Below are 20,771 nucleotides of genomic sequence, written 5' to 3'. Positions count from 1 at the left end.
GTAGAAATGAGCATGCCATTCAATGTAATTGGGGCAAACATCCTTGGTTCTTGTGGATTCAAGGACGGGGGCGAAGGGTTTTTAGTGAAATTTGAGAAAAACTAGTCCAATTCAGAGTATTTAGGGTCACTGGGAAATTTTCTTAGTGAATTACTTAGTAATTTGAAGCAATTGAGTTTAGGTTTGGGAATTAAACAAGGTTTCTTAGCGAATTTGAGCAAATACCTGGTTTCGGCTCTTGAACAGACTAATGGTGACTGTGCACTATTCACAGGAAGCACACATGACTAAAAGGTGGTCTGGAGTTTCAACAACTTAAGAAAGTTGGTAGTTGGACATGGGTTGATGGTTGCACGTACTCTGGTGCTTACATGGAGGTCTAAGTGGTCTTTTTCCACGATAAAACAAAAAAGAATGAGTTTTTTTTAGTTTTATTCATAAAGTCAATGATTTTTGTGGGTACACTGGGAAAAGGACACTTGGCATTAAGCAGGGGATGTGACATTTTGTTGTTTAGCGAGAGGCGGTAAGCGGGATCATATCGCACCGCTTTTGGGATAAAGTGGTTTTGGGGGGAGGCTGCCCAATGCCAATAATCATACGCCACGTAGTGGTGGGGTGAATAGTAAAACCACCCATATCGGGCGGGTAAAGGTCGACCTTCGGAGGCCACCTGATATGAGCATCAATCGTTGGATCAACAGGGGTCAAATCTCACAGTGATCAGGGCGATGATTTGATATGAGGTTTAATGGAGGGGCCTGGCGGGGTTTTAATGCATGGAGGGATTAAATAATTGCATATTATGAAGGTTTAATGATTTCGGGAGTGATTTCATTGGTGGGGACAGATTATTAATTAATCACTGATTGATTAATTAACCTCTTTTATTCGGTGGTGGGTCATGGTTATTAATTAGTCGTTGATTGACTTAATTAACCCAATAATCAGTTTATTAATAAATTTTATATTTCAAACTTCGGGGCGGGATATTAACATATGGGTTTAATAAAATATACAGGACAAGGGGTAGTATAGGGATTTAATACTTATAATTAAAATTAGGAGTTAATATGAATGAAAGCGAAAAAATGGATTTGCGCTAAGTATAATATGTTTTTGTAATTCATTTACTTTACACATGGAAACATTTATAACTTAGGCTAAATGCGCATTTGTGGGTTTTTATGAAAAAGGGGTTTTCTTGGGGGTGATTACTTTCCCTAGGAAAATAGTGGTTTTACCTTAGGAAAAGGGATTTCTTAGGGGAAAATGAATGAATTGAAGGGGTGTGAATTTTCATGAGGGGGTGGGCTTTTAGTACTTAGGACCTATAAGTTATTGGGCTGAGGGTCTGGTCCCTCCAGAAGTTAGAGAAATTCTCTGAGCCCCTTTTACTTAAGGTTTTAGGTATTTTTTACTTTGCTTGTGGGAAATTAGTAAAATTAAGGGTAAAATGAATGGGGAAAATAATCACTTGACTTTTTGTAAATGCTCAATCATCATCCATAGTTTAATAGCTTGATGATGAAAGTAAATGATATGAATTTATCTAATCCATCATCACAATTCTACAACCATGCAACTACTTACCCATCTACTCATCCTACCATTTTTTCTACTCTTTCTTAGGGTGCACTTAAGCTGGCAAACCCTTATCAAAACATTTTTCATTTCTTTTACAATACAAATCTATCTAAGTCTATTCTTATTACATCCAAGGGCTCAGATTAAACTATTGAGCTCCTTTTATTGACTCTACCTATCTATTTATCTGCCAAGATTAAATAGTTTGGTCAGATTTTATTCTCTATCTCTAAGCATGAAATTCAAAACATGGAATAAACAAGATTAAATTGTTTGATTACCATGGATTGTGGCATGAATAACAAGTTGCACACAATCATTATTATGAAGAAAAGTAAATAGTAGTGGCATTTTTACTTGCACACTTTCATGGTCTTTTTGCTTCTTGGGGTTCATTTTTCATGTTTTTTGACCTTTTTCATTCTTTTTGTCCTTTGATTTTTCTTTTAGGACATACCCTCTTTACATTTTTATTTTTATTTTTTGAATATGGAAAACATTTTCAGAAAGCAAAGGTATGTACATATTACAGATTTGACCTCAACCATTCAAAAATTATGACTCCTATTGGTATAGGAACATAATAGTGGCTCCACCTGGGGATGGAATTTCCTAGCGGAATGTCAAGAACTTGTAGATCAATGGCCTTCTGAATTACTGTGATTTTACTCTACAACTTTCCCTTTTTACTTTGCTGCCTTATTGATATTTATGACAGTGAAGCTTTTGAAGCTTAGGGCCTTCTCTTCAGGCTTCAACTCCAAATTTTACCATCCAATCAACACTAAACATTGTGAAGGATGTAATATGTACAAGTGATTAGTGAGATCATTGACTGGGATCTATGTAGTGCTTTAGCATTCGACCATTAACTGGCCCTTCTTCTGCTTCCGCACCATCCAATTCTTTTAGAAAATATGCATTATTACCTCTGAAAGCATAAATAATGTAAGGGCCTCTCTAGAGGAAGTCAAACATCCCATGTTCACCTTTTTCCTCCCTTCTTGAGTCCCATTTCAAAACTTTATCTCCTAGATAGAAATCTTCTGCCTTGGTTCTTTTGTTAAAAGCCTTTTTGATTCTCTCCTGCACAATTTGGGATCTGATATACACTTCTTCCCTGGTCTGTTGCAAGTGAATTTTCTGGTTGATCCTCCTTTGAATGTCATTTGGCTCAACCTGTGCTTCTTGGAGCAATTTCATTACTGGTGTTCCCAAGGAAGATGGGAAGACAACCTCCATTCCATAAACTAGCTGGTAAGGACTGGTACCAATGGATTTCTTAGTGGTCAGTATATTTGCCCCTAAGGCATTTACTAGCTTCTTATTCCAGGTTTTCTTGTTATCTTCCAACAATTTTTTTATGATATTTACCAAGATTTTGTTGGAAGACTCTACTAGTCCATTTCCTTGGGGATAATAGGCAGTGGAGTGACCCAGGGTTATATGATATTTGTTGCAGAAATCAATCATCCTCTTTGATTTAAAGGTTGTTGTATTGTCTGCGATTATCTTGGTACGACAACCAAATCTGGACAAAATGTTGGCCTCAAGGAAACCTATTATGACAATATTGGTAGCTTGTCTTGAGGGTATGGTTTCTATCCATTTTGTAAAATAATTTGTGGCAGTCAAGATCCATCTATGTTGGTAATAAGAAGGGGGATGAATTTCACCAATGAAGTCAAGACCCCACTATTGAAATGGTGTTTTGGTAGATATAGGTTTCAAAGGTAATGGCAATAGTTTTCTTTTTCCTTCAAAAATTTGACATTTGTGGCATGAGGTTACAAATTTTTTCACATCAGAAAACAGAGTGGGCCAGTAAAAACTAGCTCTCAAGATTTTATTAGCTGTGGTCTTCCAGTAAAGATGTCCCCCATAGTCACCTGCATGAAACTCTTGCAATATTTTGTGAGATTCTTACTTTAACAAACAATTAAGAAGGATGCCTTCATGATTTTTCCAAAATAAAGCATTGTCAATTATGCAAAAGTTCAAATATTTCATTTTTAAGAACCTACTTTTAGTTCTAGACAACTCAGGAGGAGCTTGAAGATTTTGTAGAATGTATATAATGTCAGCATACCATAGTGAGTCTATAAAGGCCTGGTTGATCTGTGGAGTCGCCATCTCTTCTTCGTTATCCAATTCTGCAATGAAATTTATGTTTAGGTCCTGATAGTTTGATTCAGCCATTAGCTTGGCTAAACCTTGGCCTTTGATCAATTTTGTAGGTTTAATTTCTAAATCATACTCTAATATGGTAGCTATCTTCTTCCCTCTCTTTCCATCTAGTCCATCCTGCGTTAGAATGTCTTTGACTACAGCATTGGGAACATAAGCCACTATATGAGAGTACAGGATATAAACTCTGAAATCTTTAATAGCTTTAACTAGAGCAAAAGCTTGCTTCTCCATTATATTATACTTTAAAGGTGCATCTCTCAGGGCTTTACTAAATAAGGCTATTGGTTGTTCAAAACCCTGATCATTCTTCTGCAATAGGAATGCAACAATTGTATGTCCTGAGGTGAAAGAAAAATGATGAAATCCCTATCAAACATTGGACTGATGAGGACTGGTGTTTGTGTTAAGGCTAGCTTTATATATCCAAATGACTTTTTAGCCTCTAGAGTCCATTTAATAGTCGAATATTTCTTTAACATGTTGTTTAGTAATCTAATTGGTTCAACTAAGTTAGAGATAAATCTTCTCAAAAAGTTTATTTTACCTAAAAATGCTTGTAGCTCTCTAATGTTCCTAGGATGTGGTATCTACAAAATGGCTTCAATTTTGGTTGGGTCAATCCAGATACCATCTTTGGAGATTATGTGACCTAGTATTTTTCCCTCTTCTAGCCCAAATAAAGATTTTTTAGGATTCAGAGAAATTCCATACTTCCTACACTTGGTGAAAACCTACTTAAGATGATCCAGGTGTTGTTGATCTGATTTAGAAAATATTGTGATATCATTTAGGTATATTACCAAGAATTCGTGCATTTCCTTAGCAAAGTCTATGTCCATTTCTCTTCGAAAGGTAGCCCCTGCTTTTTTAACCCAAAAGTCATTTTCACATACATGAAAGTTCCCCATGGAGTGGTAAATGCAGTTTTTGCCTGATCATCTGGGTGGACTAGGATCTGGTTAACCCATCTAGAAATGAGATTCTGGTTTAACCTACTACCCTCTATAATATGTGGTCCATTTTAGGGAGAGGGTAGTTGTCCTTCAATGAAACTTTATTTAAATTCATAAGGTCACACACAATCTAATTTCACCAATTTTCTTTCTTGTAGGTACCAAATTAGAAACCAAATCCGAGAATATAATTGGTGCAATAATCTTAGCTTCATACATTCTTTTGATCACCTTTTCTATAGAAGGCAATAGAACAGGGTTAATCCTTCTAAGCATCTGTCTAAAAGGCTTCGGGTTTTCTTTTAATGGGATGGTGTGTTGTATTATGCCGGTATCATAGGATTTAAGGTCCTCATAATTCCATGCAAAAACATCTTGGAATTCCTTTAGCAGTTCTATGTATTTCACTTTTTCATTGGGAGGTAAAGACTTTGAAAGTTTTATCATTTTGGGATCTTCTTCAGAGCCTATGTTACATTCTTCAATGTCTGATTTTAACGGTTCCATTTTAGGCTTTTTAGGAACATCATTTGAATCAAATAAGTCCTCCAAAGGGGTTAATCCTTTGGGAAAAAAATTATCTTTCAGATTGATGACTTCAGATTCTTCATCGATTGCTTAATCAATTTCCATTCGTTTTAGGTTTCTAATATCAGATTTTGTAAAATTTGTGGGATAGAAATTATCTATATTTTCATCTTCTACTTTGTTAATTTCTACTTCATAAATGTCATCAAAACCTAATGTTATATCTGTGTCTATGTTGCTATTTACAAAATCATCATCTAAAGTTAGAAAATTGTTAATTTGTTGATCATTATTGAACACTTTCCAGTTCTTTAAGTTGTCAGGAATAGCAGGTCTATGCCTAACCTCAACATTGTATTGGTGGTTGGGCTGAAATGGCAACTTGCAAGTACTAGCAAACATCACTAAACTGTGAGCTTACATATTGTGTTTTCTTGGAATAATAGCAAGCTTGGTTTCTAAAAAAGTATTTAGTATTTCTACAACCGTTCCTCTATAAAATCCTAACCTAGGATCCCTAGTCATATAAAAAACATTAATTTGTTCTATTACCAACTCAGAATCTCCCATAATAGAGACTCTTATAGCTCCTAACCTTTTGACCAATTTCAGACCTAATAGAAGTGCTTCATATTCTGCCATATTGTTTATACATTTAAAGTTCAATCTGTAGGCATGACCCTATAAATGATCATTTTATAAGTTGTAAATCCATACTCCTACTCCTTCACCTAGCTTGTTTACTGACCCATCGAATTCAAGATGCCATAGGATTTCATGCTCATAATTTTCACTATCTGGGGGAATGAAATCTTTTTTGACTAAAGTTTCTAGGTCATATTTATTATCTGAAATCTCATGAATTTGGATACTTTGATTTTCTTCTGTTACTGTAATTTCTTTTGGTTTTGCTATAATGTTGTCTGAAGTATTTTCTTGGTTATATTCAACATTGTAAAGAATGAAAGAATCAATATCAGAATGCATTGAATATATAGGAAATTTTTGAGGCCTCTCCTATGTACTCACTACATACTTCATCATAGTTTCTCTATAGAGTTTCTTAGGATGTCCAAATACTAAAATGGTAGCATATGACATGTCAAGTTGCAGAGATCCCTGGAGTTTGGCACCCCAAGATCTAGACAACAACATACCATACTTAGGTGGTATATCAGCAACAAATCTGTCCATTAGAATGGTCTTAGCAGGGTACTGCACTAGGGAAACACATAGGTCTTTTATAAGTCCTAGTGGCTTGAATCAAATGAAAATAGGTCTTTGTAGGGTCTAGTGATATCCAATTTTAGCTTCTCCATAACAGATTTAGGCATAAGGTTGTGTGAATCCCCAGATTCAAGCATGGAATTATGTAGGATTTTATCGTGGATATTAAGGCTAATGTCGAAGGGTGGTATCCCTCCTTCCACTGGTTTTCCATTAACATTAGGTCCGAAAATTAACTCAGGTTGATCATCAAATAGGTTAACGGAGTCTTCATTTTCAATGAAGTTTAAAGATTTTCTTATTTGAGACCTATAAGTCTCATGTTTAACCAGTTCTAACAAAAGGAACTGAGATTTTAAGTTTGGCCACCTATGCTCCCAGATTGAAAGGCAGAGGGGATTTTTCTGTTTGAACATTTGAAATCTTAGCACTAGGGTTTTGAGTAGTCTGTTCTTCTTTTTCATTGTTTGGAGTCTTTTTAATTGGATTTTCTAATGCAATTTCTGGAGATTGTTCCACTGTTTCCTTGAGGGGAACTGAAGTGGAAGGTTGCTCATTAGAAGGTTGGTCGTTGGTTACATCTTCAATGATAGGACTGGGAGGATTTTGACTTGGTCTAGAAAGGATTTATAGAGTTTTTGTAATTGGAGGATTCTGATTTGCAGCTTTTACTTTCTTAGGTTGATTAGGTACTGCTTTCTTGTTTTGGTCCGAAACATCAATGTTCTTTTTTCTCCTCAAATTGTACTATTTATGTACTTCGAAAATAGCAGAGTCATACCCTTGCTTGTAATCGAAAGATTCTCTAGTTTGGGTCTGTAACTGTTGAAGAATGTATAATTCTTGGTCATCCTGAGTCAAAAAAATAGTTTCTTCTTCATCTAACCCCATTAGGTTGATTTGGGTGTCTAGCTCAGGGTCTTCTTGATGGGAGGATTCAACATAATTCTCTTGGACAGGTGGTCTAAGGTTCTGATCAAGCCCATTTTTACCAGTGTTTCAGTTCTGGTTTTTCCTAATGTTCGGATTCCTTACTTGAGGTGCCTGTTGGCTATCCTAGTGAGGTTTCCTTTCAATGTTTTCTATTCTGTCCATCAATTTTTACATTCCTTTAGCTAAATCATCCATTTTTTTATCAAAGGGTGAAGTTTCATCTTTCAGGGGTGTCCTTCTCTCGTTTCTAACCCTAGCTCTTTTAGATAACAGATTAGATTCTACGCTAACTGCAACACTTTGCATATCTCCTAGTGTAGGGTGATTCTTTTCTCTAAGTTGAAAAGCCATATCTATGTCAAATCCATCTGGAAACTTAATCAGGGCTATGCCAGGTGGAGGTCTAAGGTCAAGTGGTATTGCATTATATACATTGTTAAACCTAGTGCAATAGTTTCCATTCCTTTAGCCAAAGCATCCATTTTTTTATCAAAGGGTGAAGTTTCATCTTTCAGGGGTGTCCTTCTCTCGTTTCTATCCCTAGCTCTTTTAGATAGTATATTAGCTTCTACGCTAACTACAACACTTTTCATATCTTCTAGTGTAGGGGGATTCCTTTCTCTAAGTTGAAAATCCATATCTATGTCAAATCTGTCTGGAAACTTAATCAGGGCTAAGCCAAGTGGAGGTCTAAGGTCAAGTGGTATTGCACTATATACATTTTTAAACCTAGTGCAGTAGTCCTGAACGGTTTCGTTTGGTCCCCTCTTAAGGTTTTCATATTCAGAAAGAATTTGAAGAGGGTTCTTTTTCTTCTCCCACCTATGTAAAAATTGTTGGTAAAAAAGTTCTAAACTATATATAGTATTAGGAGGCAAAGATCTAAGCCATTTTCTCACTTCTCCAGCTAGAGTTTGGGCAAAAACTCTCATTTGGACATATCCTATGTCAATTTCATGCAATTTTAAATAATTTGTCATTTTCTTTATGTGTTGATGTGCAGTGTAAGTTACAGTGCCAACACATAAGTTAATTTTACTTTGATAATCTGCTGGTAAGACACCTTGAGGAGCGGGCATGGTAAGAGGGGCATATCTAAGTGCCATAGCTCTAAGTTGGACAGGATTGAGAATAGGAGTTAGGGTAATAGGGGGATTTGTGACAACAAGGGGAGTTGTGGTAACAAGGGTAATCGGTATTTGAAGGTTAGTGATAGGCTGATGGGGGAGTGAAGGTATGAATGGAGATGAGGGATGATCTTCAAAAGTGTGGGGAAATGATGGTGAGCTAAAAGAATCAAAGCAGTTTCAGAAAGTTTAGGGATTCTATCAGAAGTAAGGGATTATTGAGGGGAATTCAGAAGGTACTGATCAATTGATAGGTTTTTTCTTTGGACTTCAAGTTCAACTATGAATTCTGGATCTACAACTATGTCCTCAAGTTCACTCTCAAACTTAGTTCTAAATAGGGAATTGTCAAAATACTCGTCAAAAGGGAGGTCTTCTAGGAACAATCACTCAACAAGGCATGGATTGGATCTGAATAAAGGTCTTGAGCTTACTAAACTTTGATGTCTTCTGATTATTCTTGGAATAAGGTTGGGTTAGTCAAATATAGGGGGAGGATTTGGATCAGGGTTGGCCCTGGTATAGTGAGTTCTCCCTAAAGCTAGATTTCGAGATTTTTCTAATTATTTTCTTTTATGAATTTTTGTTATAACTTCTAATAAACCCTTTAAGATGCTTACAAATAAAAATTTGAATTTATTAAAGGTTTATTAAGACTGGGGGTTTGAGTCCCAAGTATAGTCGCCACTATGTTATCACTCAAATGTTTTCCCTAGAAGTTATCAAAGAAGGAATAGTCCGAGGTAACCACAAACCTAATCTTTTAGATTCAGGTTCTAGCCAACCCAAGTCCAGAGAGGGCTCTCTCTTTATAATTTCACTTTGTTTTTTATGGGATTTAGGCTAGTTCTTAGTGCTCATGATGTGTTGTTTTGATTGGGTGGTGGAATTAAGAAAATAGATGGGAAGAGAAATTATTCAGGCCATTGGGCTATGGAGTCAATCAAGAGTGGCTTAACTATATTTGATCAATCACTAAGGTAGGAGTCCACAGGGCAAGCTAGCACAACAAAAAGCAATTCTACAGGTTCAAATGGATGAATTAATTCTAACCAGGCAAAGGGCAATGAAGAATCCTTAACTGGGATTAAGATGAAGAAAGGAAGGATGATCAGTAGTAAAGGGCAATGAAGAATCCTTTAGTATGGACCAAATGGGGGGGTAAACTACAAAAGTAAGGGAGAAATTAAGAATTCCCAGACCAAGAGAGTTTAGTACAAAACATCTAAAAAGTAAACAGTTAAAATAGAGAGCATTTAAGATAATTCTGAGATATCATTCCTTGTTACTTTACAGATTTTATAAGAGACACATATGAATATTCATAATGTTATGAAACCAGCTCACAAAAAGATAGAAATGATATATTAACGCCTTAGAAATAAGCCTCTTTGAGGGGGAAACCTCCTTTACATTACACAAATGAATAATTCTTGGATAATACAAATGAAATGACCTCCTTTCTATATATAGGAGTCTAAGGGGTGATAATATAATCAAATTCGACATAACAATAATAATGTAAGGGAATAATAATAAAAATAGCGGGCTTCAATGGGGCACAATAGTAACAATATGGGCAATACATGGGTACATCAATATAATGAGGGGGTTGTACTAATAACAATAAGGGGTTGCACTAGTAGTATAGGGGCCTAATATGCTCCTTTCCTTCAAAAAGTGTTGTCCTCAACGCTTGAGTAGTTCTTGATGCTTCTGTTTAAAATTCTTGTCCTCCCATGTGGAATCTTCAGCGGGTACGTTCTTCCACTTGATGAGATACTCTGAAATTGATCGATTTCGTAGCTATCGGGTTCTTGTTTCTATGACTACTCTAGGTTCCAATATGATTTTTCTTTCTTCTTCAATTTCTGGCAATATTGTTTGAATTGGGATCTTTTGCAACTTTTGAATAAGTGGCCATACTTCTTCGTCCTTCTTCCATTCATCCCTTGCTTCATTTATACAATCTGGTTGGATAATAGAAATAGCACAAAACAATGCTTCCACATCCTCATCCTTTCTTGAGAGTGCATCTACAACAAAAATTTTCTTCCATTTTCTATAGATGATGTCAAAGTCATAACCCAACATATTTGTGACACTTTTTTTCTATTCTTCTAAAGATAATAGTTGTTCTAAAAGTATTTAAGACTGTCATGATCCATTTTTACCTTGAAGTGTCTTCCCATCCGGTAAGGTCTCCATTTCTTAAGTTCATGTAGTATTGCCAACATTTCCTTCTCATCAATAGCTTGCTTGAGATGTAGCAGTAAAAATACCCAATCACCTACATCAAAACATTTTTCACTACGATGTTGATCTACCTGTTGTTTCATTCGATTTTGCACCAAAGTGGCGTTATCCTTTACAAGTTGGAGAACTTTTTGTTGATGCTTGATGTGATCTTTCACTGCTTGAACCTTTTTCTTCTTGATATGTCCTTCTATCTTTAGAGTTTGAGGAGTGGTAATTTCTTCCATACCTTTACAAGATATGGTCGGATTCATTTCTTGATGCTCGATGTGATCTTTCACTTCTTGAACATTTTTCTTCTTAATATGTCCTTCTACCTTGATAGTTTGAGGAGTGGTAATTCCTACCAATGAATTACAAGATATGGTTGGATTCATTTCTTCTTTGTCGATGTGATATTTCACTTCTTGCACCTTTTTCTTCTTGATATGTCCTTCTATCTTGAGAGTTTGAGTAGTGGTAATTCTAGCCAATGCTTTACAAGAGATGGTCTGATTCATTTCTTCTTTCTCTGGGGTTGGGTCTTGGTGTATATCCTCTTCTTTTGATGTTTCTTGATCCTTTTCTTCCTCCTCTTAATACTCTATGTAAAATAATTTCTTCTCAGCACACTTATGACCTTTAGTGCATTTTCTATCGCAATTGTAACAAAGCCCTTTTTCTCTTTTTCCTTCCAATTTTTGTGGTGTAACCCTTGTAGGTTGTGGAAGGCTAGGAGAAACAACACTTTCATATTTATAGTTGTGAGGAGTAGACTTCCTTGTTGCCATAATTTTGCTTTCCACTATGTAACAAAGCCCTTTTACTCTTTCCAATTGTTGTGGTGTTTCTCTAAAGAAGGTGTTGCTCTTTGTATCCTCATAATGTGCTATTATTTCCTCCGTGAAAATTGACCACGTAATAAGTTGTTTATGAGAACAAAGCCCTTTATACCACAAAAATTGATCTGGTTCTAAACATGAAGATGCAATACATACCTTTTGTAACAGTGGTACACCATGTAGATCAAAATATTGCTCCATTTGAAGTATCCAATTTATTGGATCCTTGCCATCAAACTTCCCCATATCACCTTTTCTTGATTTTAGGAGCTCGATCTTGAAATGACTATAACTCTATAATTGCGGTTCCTCTAGTTCTGAAATTGTGATCTGTAGTAGCCCTCTGTGTCCTCTTTCCAATTCCACCAGTCTGATCCAAATTGGATTCTCCAAGGAAGAGTTATGCCAAATCTCCCACAGTGTCCTGATTATAGACTAGTTCAGTAGAGCGAACTTGTACAATATGCCACGTGTCCCTGTTTCGACCTTTGGCTCTAAAAAATATATAAACAAAACTATATTCCATCCTCTTTTTGTAACTTCTTACAAAATTTCAATCTGATGCTTAGAGAGAAAGTTATGACGATTTTTCCCAGGTCACCTATTTGGAATGTAATTCAGGAGTCTGCAAAAAGACCAACTTCCTCAGATCATATATCCGCAAATATAGTGTGAAAAGCTCTGAAATTTGGATCCGTGGTTCTATACAATTTCGTCTCAAATGTTTTTTTGTTTTAGCTTCTGAAACGTCACAAAAAAAAGTTATAGCGAAAATGCCATAATGACCTATTTGGAGCAGGGAAACCCTAGAATCCAAAGCTCTGATACCAAATGTTATGAAACCAGCTCACAAAAAGATAGAAAGGATTGATGAACGCCTTAGAAATAAGCCTCTTCGAGGGGGAAACCTCCTTTACATTACAAAAATGAATAATTCTCGGATGATACAAATGAAACGACCTTCTTTCTATATATAGGAGTCTAAGGGGTCATAATATAATCAGAGCCCACATAACAATAATAATGTAAGGGCACAATAATAACAATAGTGGGCTTCTATGGGGCACAATATTAACAATATGGGTACTACATGGGTACATCAATATAATAAGGGGGTTGTACTAATAACAATAAGGGGTTACACTAGTAGTATAGTGGTCTAACACATAACACGAAGAGAAAACAATATTTAAACACGAAGAGATAATACTTATTTGTTCCAACTGTGCACAAGAATCCAGTGAAATGTCCTTAGCTTTATTTCATATCCAGCAAAACCAGTCCAGTATTGAATACAAAAGCTCCTTGGCTCAATATAAAATGTCTACAAAAATTTTTAATCCACCCTAATTACTTCCTTTTGTGAAGTATTTATACAAAAATTGTTACAAAATATCTCATAAAAATATGAGAAATATTCTAGGAAACCAAAAATATCTTCATGCATGAAGATAGAGAGATATGGAGAACTGTCTTCTTGTTGTCCCTTTTATTGTGACTGTGCTGGCTGTTGTAATTCGATTTGTCTCTTTTAGTTGTTAGATACTTATGTGCTGGATTCACTTTATGTCTTCTACCTACTGATACTCTTTACCTGTTTTGCTTTGACTCTGTCTTACCAGTTTTACTTGGCAACCATGTTTTACAATGTAGATTTACTACAATAACTTCATAGTAAATATGTCAGTTTTGTCCACCATTCACTGTCAGGTAATTTCATCCTTATCATTTTCCTGTATATCTCATCAACTTCTGTATACTTAGCAAAACTTGGCCTGCTGGTAAATAAGTGCTTTACCTCATGTTCTATGAAAACAGATTTTCAAGACTATCATATAATACCTTTCCAGTGGGAAAATATTTTACCCCTGAAGTACTAGCTTGGCTTTTGGCTAGCTTGTTTAGCCTCTCAATATAAGCATCTGGAGTCATCAGCTTATCATGTATTACCATAGGACTGGGAAGTCCTTTTTCTCTTAAAATACCATACTTGGTCATGAATATATCAATGTCTGCTTGGATACTCTGGCATTTTTTCTCAAGATCTTGTAGGTTTTAACCCCGTATAGAAATTACCTGCATACGAATTCTAAAACACAGAAAATAAACAATGCAAAAGCATAACACATAAAACACATATACACAGATATTTTCCCCTTGGATCCCAAAACCGGGACCACCAGTTTAATTTTTCATTATTTTCCTTTCAATGTTACAATACATATTTATACATGCCGAAGCATCCAATACCATGGACCGAAAACCATCACATCCAAAAACATGTGCGAAAATCATGCACAAAACCATAGGTGGGTCTACCCAACCTAATATAGGGTCCGAAACCAAAATTTTCTAGAGCGCTGCCCCGAACCCCATAAAGTGGGGTTATGGGTACACCTCAAACCCCTTTTGACCTCCACCCCTCTAACCCCCAATTAACTATGTGGGCTAGTCGTGGAAAGAATATAACACAACCCAACATTCTCCCACTTGTTTTCTTTCCACAAGGGGCCACAAGAGAGCTTAATTATCTAGCCCTGCAATGCCCATTGTTTCTCTACACCAAGAGAACTTCTCAGAGCTCATAGATTTTGTCAATGCATCTGCAGTATTCTTCAAAGTGTCCACCTTTACCAATAACACCTTTTTGTCTTCTATCATATCCCTCACAAAGTGATACTAAACATCAATGTGCTTGGTCTTTGAATGATATGCAGGGTTCTTTGCCAAGAAAATTGCACTTTGGCTATCACAGTCTATCCTTATAGCTTCTTGTACTAACCCCATACTTGAACACAATATCTGCAACCAAACTACTTCCTTGCTTGCATGAGTGGCTGCTATGTATTCTGCCTTTGTAGTTGATAGTGCCACTACAGATTGTTTTTTACTCATCCAACTAACTGCACCTCCAAATAGGTTCAACACATACCCACTTGTAGATCTTCTCTGATCCATATCTCTAGCCCAGTCTGCATCAACAAAGCCATGAGTATCCAACACTCTGTCCAATCCTAGTCTTCCTTGGTAGCACAAACCATAATCACTAGTGCCGCGCAAATACCTAAAAACCCACTTCACTGCTGTCCAATGCTCCTTTCCTGGTTTTGACATAAACCTGCTCAATACTCCCATTGCATGTGCAATTTCTGGTCTAATACAAACAATTGCATACATTAGGCTACCGAGTGCACTTGCATATGGAACATGGGACATGTCCTCTTCCTCTTCTTGTGTCTTGGGACATTGTTCAACAGATAACCTCACACCTACAGGAATAGGAACCTTCACTGATTTACTATCCTGCATATTAAACCTTTGTAATATTGTCTCGACATACTTCCTCTGGTTTAACCAGAGCTCCCTCTTTGCTCGATCTCTTTTAATTTCCATGCCCAAAATATAGTTTGCAGCACCAAGATCTTTCATGTTGAGTTTGGAGGACAATTGGGTCTTCAAATCCTGGATAATTTCTTTGTCATTTCCAACCAAAAACATATCATCCACATACAAGACCAGATAAATAACACAGCCACCAATTAATTTAAAATACACACAGTGATCTGCTTTGCCTCTGGTGAATCCAAGTCCCCGTATAAATGTATCAAATTTCTGATACCACATCCTTGGTGACTTTTTTAACCCATACAAAGACTTCTTTAACTTGCATACTAGTTCTTTCTTACCCTTCACCGCAAAGCCTTCAGGTTTCTTCATGTAGATCTCCTCTTCTAGGTCCCCATGAATAAATGTTGTCTTCACATCCATCTATTCTACCTCAAAATCAAAAGCAGCAGCAACAGATAAAAGTAATGTAATAGAAGTGACCTTGGCAACAGGAGAAAAAATATCACCAAAATCAATTCCCGGCACATGGGAATAACCTTTTGCTATCAACCGAGCTTTGTATTTCTCCACTTTTCCTTCTGCATTTGTCTTCTTTTTGAACACCCATTTGTTGCCAATGGGTTTCCTTCCATCTGGCAACTCCACCAAATCCCAAGCCTCATTTTTGTGCAAAGATGCCATTTCATCAACCATGGCCTCTTTCCAGAGTTTTCCATCCTCTGAATCCACTACTTCCTTCACAATTCTGGGATCATCATCAATAACAGACAAAGAAAAATTGGAACAGAAAGTAGATGGACTATACCTTTCTAGCTGCCTTCTTTCTCGAACTGATCTTCTCACGGCCGGAGTTTGTGGCTCTTCATCTTCTGATTCCTCCTCTACTGTAGAGTCTGATTCTTCCTCCTTTAGCTCAAACTCTATATTCTCAGGTTCCTTTGGTCGAACTTCATGTTTAATAACATCTTTCACCTCTCTGAACACCACATCTTGGTTGTACACAACCTTCCTTGTTACTGGGTTCCAAAGCTTATAACCCTTTAAACCATCCTTATACCCAATAAAGATGCACTTTTCAGATTTACTAACCAACTTGGTTCATTTCTCTTTTGGAACATGTACATATGCATCACATCCAAATACCCTCAGATGTGAAAGAAAGGGTTTCTTACCAGTGCATACATCTTGTGGAGTTTTATTCTCCAACGTTTATGAAGGTGATTTGTTGACCAGGTAACATGCAGTGTCCACCGCCTCTACCCAGAATTCCTGTCCTAACCCGACACCACTGAGCATGCTTCTTGCCCTTTCCATCAACGCCTTGTTCATTCTTTCTGAAACTCCATTTTGCTGAGGTGTATATGGAGTATTCTTCTGCCTTGCTATACCACACTTCTTACAGAATTCTTCAAATTCCTTGCTACAAAACTCTCCACCATTATCTGTCTGATTTTCCACGAGAGCCTTAAATTATTTAAACCTATCAAATACTTTATATTTCTTCTTAAGGAAATATATCCATGTATTCCTTGAGAAGTCATCTATCAATGATACATAGTACAGAAACTTACCCAGTGATGGAACCTTCATAGGTCCAAACAAATCATTGTGCACAAGCTATAATATTTGTTTCGCCCTCTTACTACCAGAGGTGAAACTCACATATACACAATTTTCACAGAAATCAAAATCCAGATAGATATTGCTCATACCTTGTACCATACCTTTACCATGAAGTATTCGAAGGCCCTTCTCTCCAATATGTCCAAGCCTTTGATGCCACCACATAGTCTTCTCTCCATAGACCATTATATTTTCTACTCCAATTTCAGGAACCACATAACTGTTGCACCCACCAACAACCGTGCTACCTTGAAGCTTGTACAGAGTTCCAATCCGAACTCCCTACATCAATACCAATGCTCCCCAAACCATCTTGCAGGTATCCTTCTCGAATACTATTTTTACACCTACATCATCCAACTTGATTACAAAAATTAGATTTCTAGCCAATGCAGGAGTATGCAGAACACTCAGAAGTGTTCTAACCCTTCCACCTTGCAGCTTCAACTTTACTTTTCCGTGACCAATGATTCTAGCCTTCCTGTCATCCCCTAAGAAGACATCACCACCATTGTATTTCTCATACTCACAGAACCACTCTCTATGGGGAGTGAAGTGAAAGGATGCACCTGACTCAATTAACCATGCCTCATGATCTACATGTGTAATTGAAGAAGCCAAGTACACATCCTCACCTTCATTTGAGGTGGTTTTCGCCTCTGGGTAAGGAGCATCATTAGATACCTTTCCTTTATCAAGAGGTTTAGATTTACATTCCCTTTTGTAATGCCCTTCCTTTTTGCATTTCTAACACACCACCTTTACATGTTTTCCTAGAGATTTAGATCTCCCACTCAATGTCTTATTTTTGTTTATGTTCTGGGGCTGTCCTCGTATAGACAAGGCATCACCATTCTGGCTCTCCATATTTTTTTGTCTCATCTCCTCTGTTAGCAAGGCTGAGACTATTTCATCAAACTGTAAGGAAGTTGCATTTCTACCTATTGCAATAACCAGACTATCCCACGAATCTGGTAGAGAACACAACAAACTAATGCACTTATCTTCATTTGAAATTTTAATATCAACAAATTCTAGCTGACTTACCACAGTATTAAATGCATTCAGATACTCTGTCACCGAGTCTTCATCTTTCATCCTCATGTTATACAGCTTTTTCCGTAGGAAAAGTTTATTCACCAGAGAATTAGATTGGTACAAAGTCCCTAACTTGTCCCACAAAGCCTTTGTCGTAGCTTCCCCTGATACATTCAGCGATACTGAATCTGAGACACACAATCGTATTGTGCTCTTTTCCTTCCGATCCAACTTCTTCCATTCTTCATTGGACACTCCCGTTGGTTTAGTACCCGGATCTACCGTAATCCACTGATCTTTATCCACCAAAAAATCCTCCATCTTGAGTTTCCACAACTCAAAACTTTGACTATTAAATTTCTCGATCTCTATCTTTCCACTGCTCACCATCTTCTTTCACCACTAGAATCGATCTCATAGATTTCCCACTGTACAGGGTCTACCACAGGCCCAAGTGAAATCCCTCAACAACAAAGGCGTCCCCTTGAAGCCAAAATAGCTCCGATACCAAATGTAGGTTTTAACCCCGTACAGAAAGTACCTGCATACGAATTCTTAAACTTAGAAAATAAACAATGCGAGAGCATAACACATAAAACACATATACATAGAGATTATCCTATGGATCCCAAAACCGAGACTACTAGCTTGATTTTTCATTATTTTCCTTTCAATGTTACAATACATATTTATACATGCCAAAGCATGCAATACCATGGACCGAAAACCATCACGTCCAAAAACATGTGCGAAAATCATGCACAAAACCATCGGTGGGTCTGCCCAACCTAACATAGGGTCCAAAACAAAAATTTTCTAGGGTGCTACCCTAGACCCCATAAAGTGGGGTTACGGGTACACCTCAAACCCCCTGTGACATCCACCCCTCTAACCCCCAATTAACTACGTGGGCTATGGAAAGAATATAACACAACCCAATAGATTTAGCAAAAGGTTTCTCTTGGTGAGAACCTTCTTGATTTCTATAATTGTTCCTGTTCTGTCTTCTATTTCCAACTCATCACGCTGATACCTATTTCTGCTATTCACGAATGTTATTAATTGGTTTGATTCTTTTGGCTTATCTCCTAGCTCTTCCATTTTTTTGCGGATTACTTCTGTAGCCACTTTTACTAGTTCAGTCTATTCAAAAATAACTTGAATAGATGGCCAAACATCATTGATGGAATTAATGATGTTGGTCCAAAGAATTTGCTTTATGTCTCCAAGTGGTTGTTGTAGTGCCAAGTCCTTTTCAAGGACTTTTATTCTCTCTCCCATTCTTTGATTCTCTTGAGCTTCTTCTTTCTATTGTATCTGTGCAAGTTTATAATCAATTTCTAAACTTGATACTTGTTCTCTAAGTTTCTTGAGCTCAATAGCCTGGATGGTAATTTCCACCATGGCTTTTACCAATTTAGCTGTATTTTCAGTTGATGTCCCTATGCTTGTTGATGTACCTATAACTAGCAGAGCAGTAGCTGGTGGCCCTTTTGGTGCTAACACAACAGCTAAAGTGGAGGGTACTGCTATAGAAATTGTAGGAATTACAGTCTGAGGAGTGGTCTCACTCTGTTTTGACTGTATCAAATTATCTAGTTCTTTCTCTATTTCTTTTATTTTTCATTTAGCTCAAGGACTAAGTCCAGAAGCTCTTCCTCCTTTTGAGTTTCCAATACTTCAGCTATCTAAGGATGATGCAAGAGAGGAATCTTGAGCTGCTTTTTCAGTTCAACTATATCATCATTTTTCTTCTTAATAAGCTTTTCTACAGCCTTCACATCTTTGGGATCATGGTCTAGTTCTATGACTAAGTCCTCTAGGGACCTTATTCTGGTACCTTTGGCCTGTGAAGGGGCCTTCTCTAACTAGAATTGCACTGATATATTATTCAGTGAATTTTGAAGTTGGTTAGCTGCAATCGCCTTACTGGTCAAGGTGGAGTAGACCATTTACCCAGTCTGCTTATGTAATTCTATTTGGTCAATAAGATGTATATCCTTTGCCAAGACTGTAAATTTTGTTTTCAAATAATCTGTAATTGACCTGGGATACTGTGTAGTTGGCTTCATAAAAGTCATCTGCATTTTTCCCTCTTTCACATCAAAGGCTGACATTAGCCTTATCTGATTAGTTGGAGCCATCTTTAGGTAATGTGCATAACTTTGGGCCTTCAATCTCTCATTCTTTGCCTTTATTTCTTTATATTTCTCTATGATATCTTGGCTCTGTCCAGTTGGAGCTCTAGAGGATACTACCATGCTCTGTTGCCTCTCCAGCATTTGAGCATGTGAGGTGGAAGGTTTTTGTGTACCTCCTGAGGGAGTGGTATGCCTACTTTCTGCACCTGTAGTTCTTGTTGTTTCTTCAGTAAACTCTTGTTCTGAAAAGGGATTCAACCTTTGCCTTTTGACATAAGTTTGGGAAACAGGTCTACTAAAAGGAGTGGCCTTCTCTCTATCTCTTTTACTATTCCTCTCCTCATTTAGAGGAGTTTGTAAAATAGGAGGATTGCTCATGATATGTTCTGGTTGAGCAAGTTCTTCTGAAATCTCTGGCAGTTCTAATTCCACTGGCTGCTCTGATGCTTCTGGCTGCTCTGATGGTCCTTCTTCTGCTATTTTCTCACTGTGTCCCTCTGATTCCCTTTGTAATTGGGACTCTCCTGGAACCTGTACAAATGAATCTTCATCAAGTCTTCTGTCTAAATCGGTCAATACATTATCAACAGCAACCTTTGTGCTATCTCGGTCTACCAAAGTGTTTTCCACCCATTCAAGTTGATTAGCATACTGTTCAATTTCAGGAATTCTATGATGTATGTAAGGAGATAATTTATTCTTTTGTCTCTAATTTGGATTTAAACAGGAACACAACAAATTACAGAGATAACCATAAACATAGAGATGCAGCAGAAATAATACTTCATTTCATTACTGTAAAATACTGAAAGTATGCTTACAAACAGAAATGGAAATAAACCAGCTAGGTCAATGGTAGCTTTATCTCTCAGAAGAGATGTGGCGGCTACATACCTCTTAATTGTGTTACAATGAGGCTCGAAGGGCTATTTATTGTTGAGACAAAATGGAAAACCCTTCACATCCCAAAACCTAACCCTAGAAGATGAAACGCCAAAT

Source organism: Pinus tabuliformis, chromosome 1_2 (assembly GCF_031772625.1).
Source record: "Pinus tabuliformis cultivar Carrire ecotype Pingquan chromosome 1_2, CPIR1, whole genome shotgun sequence".
Lineage (NCBI taxonomy): Eukaryota > Viridiplantae > Streptophyta > Pinopsida > Pinales > Pinaceae > Pinus > Pinus tabuliformis.
Note: the sequence above shows the minus strand (reverse complement) of the source record.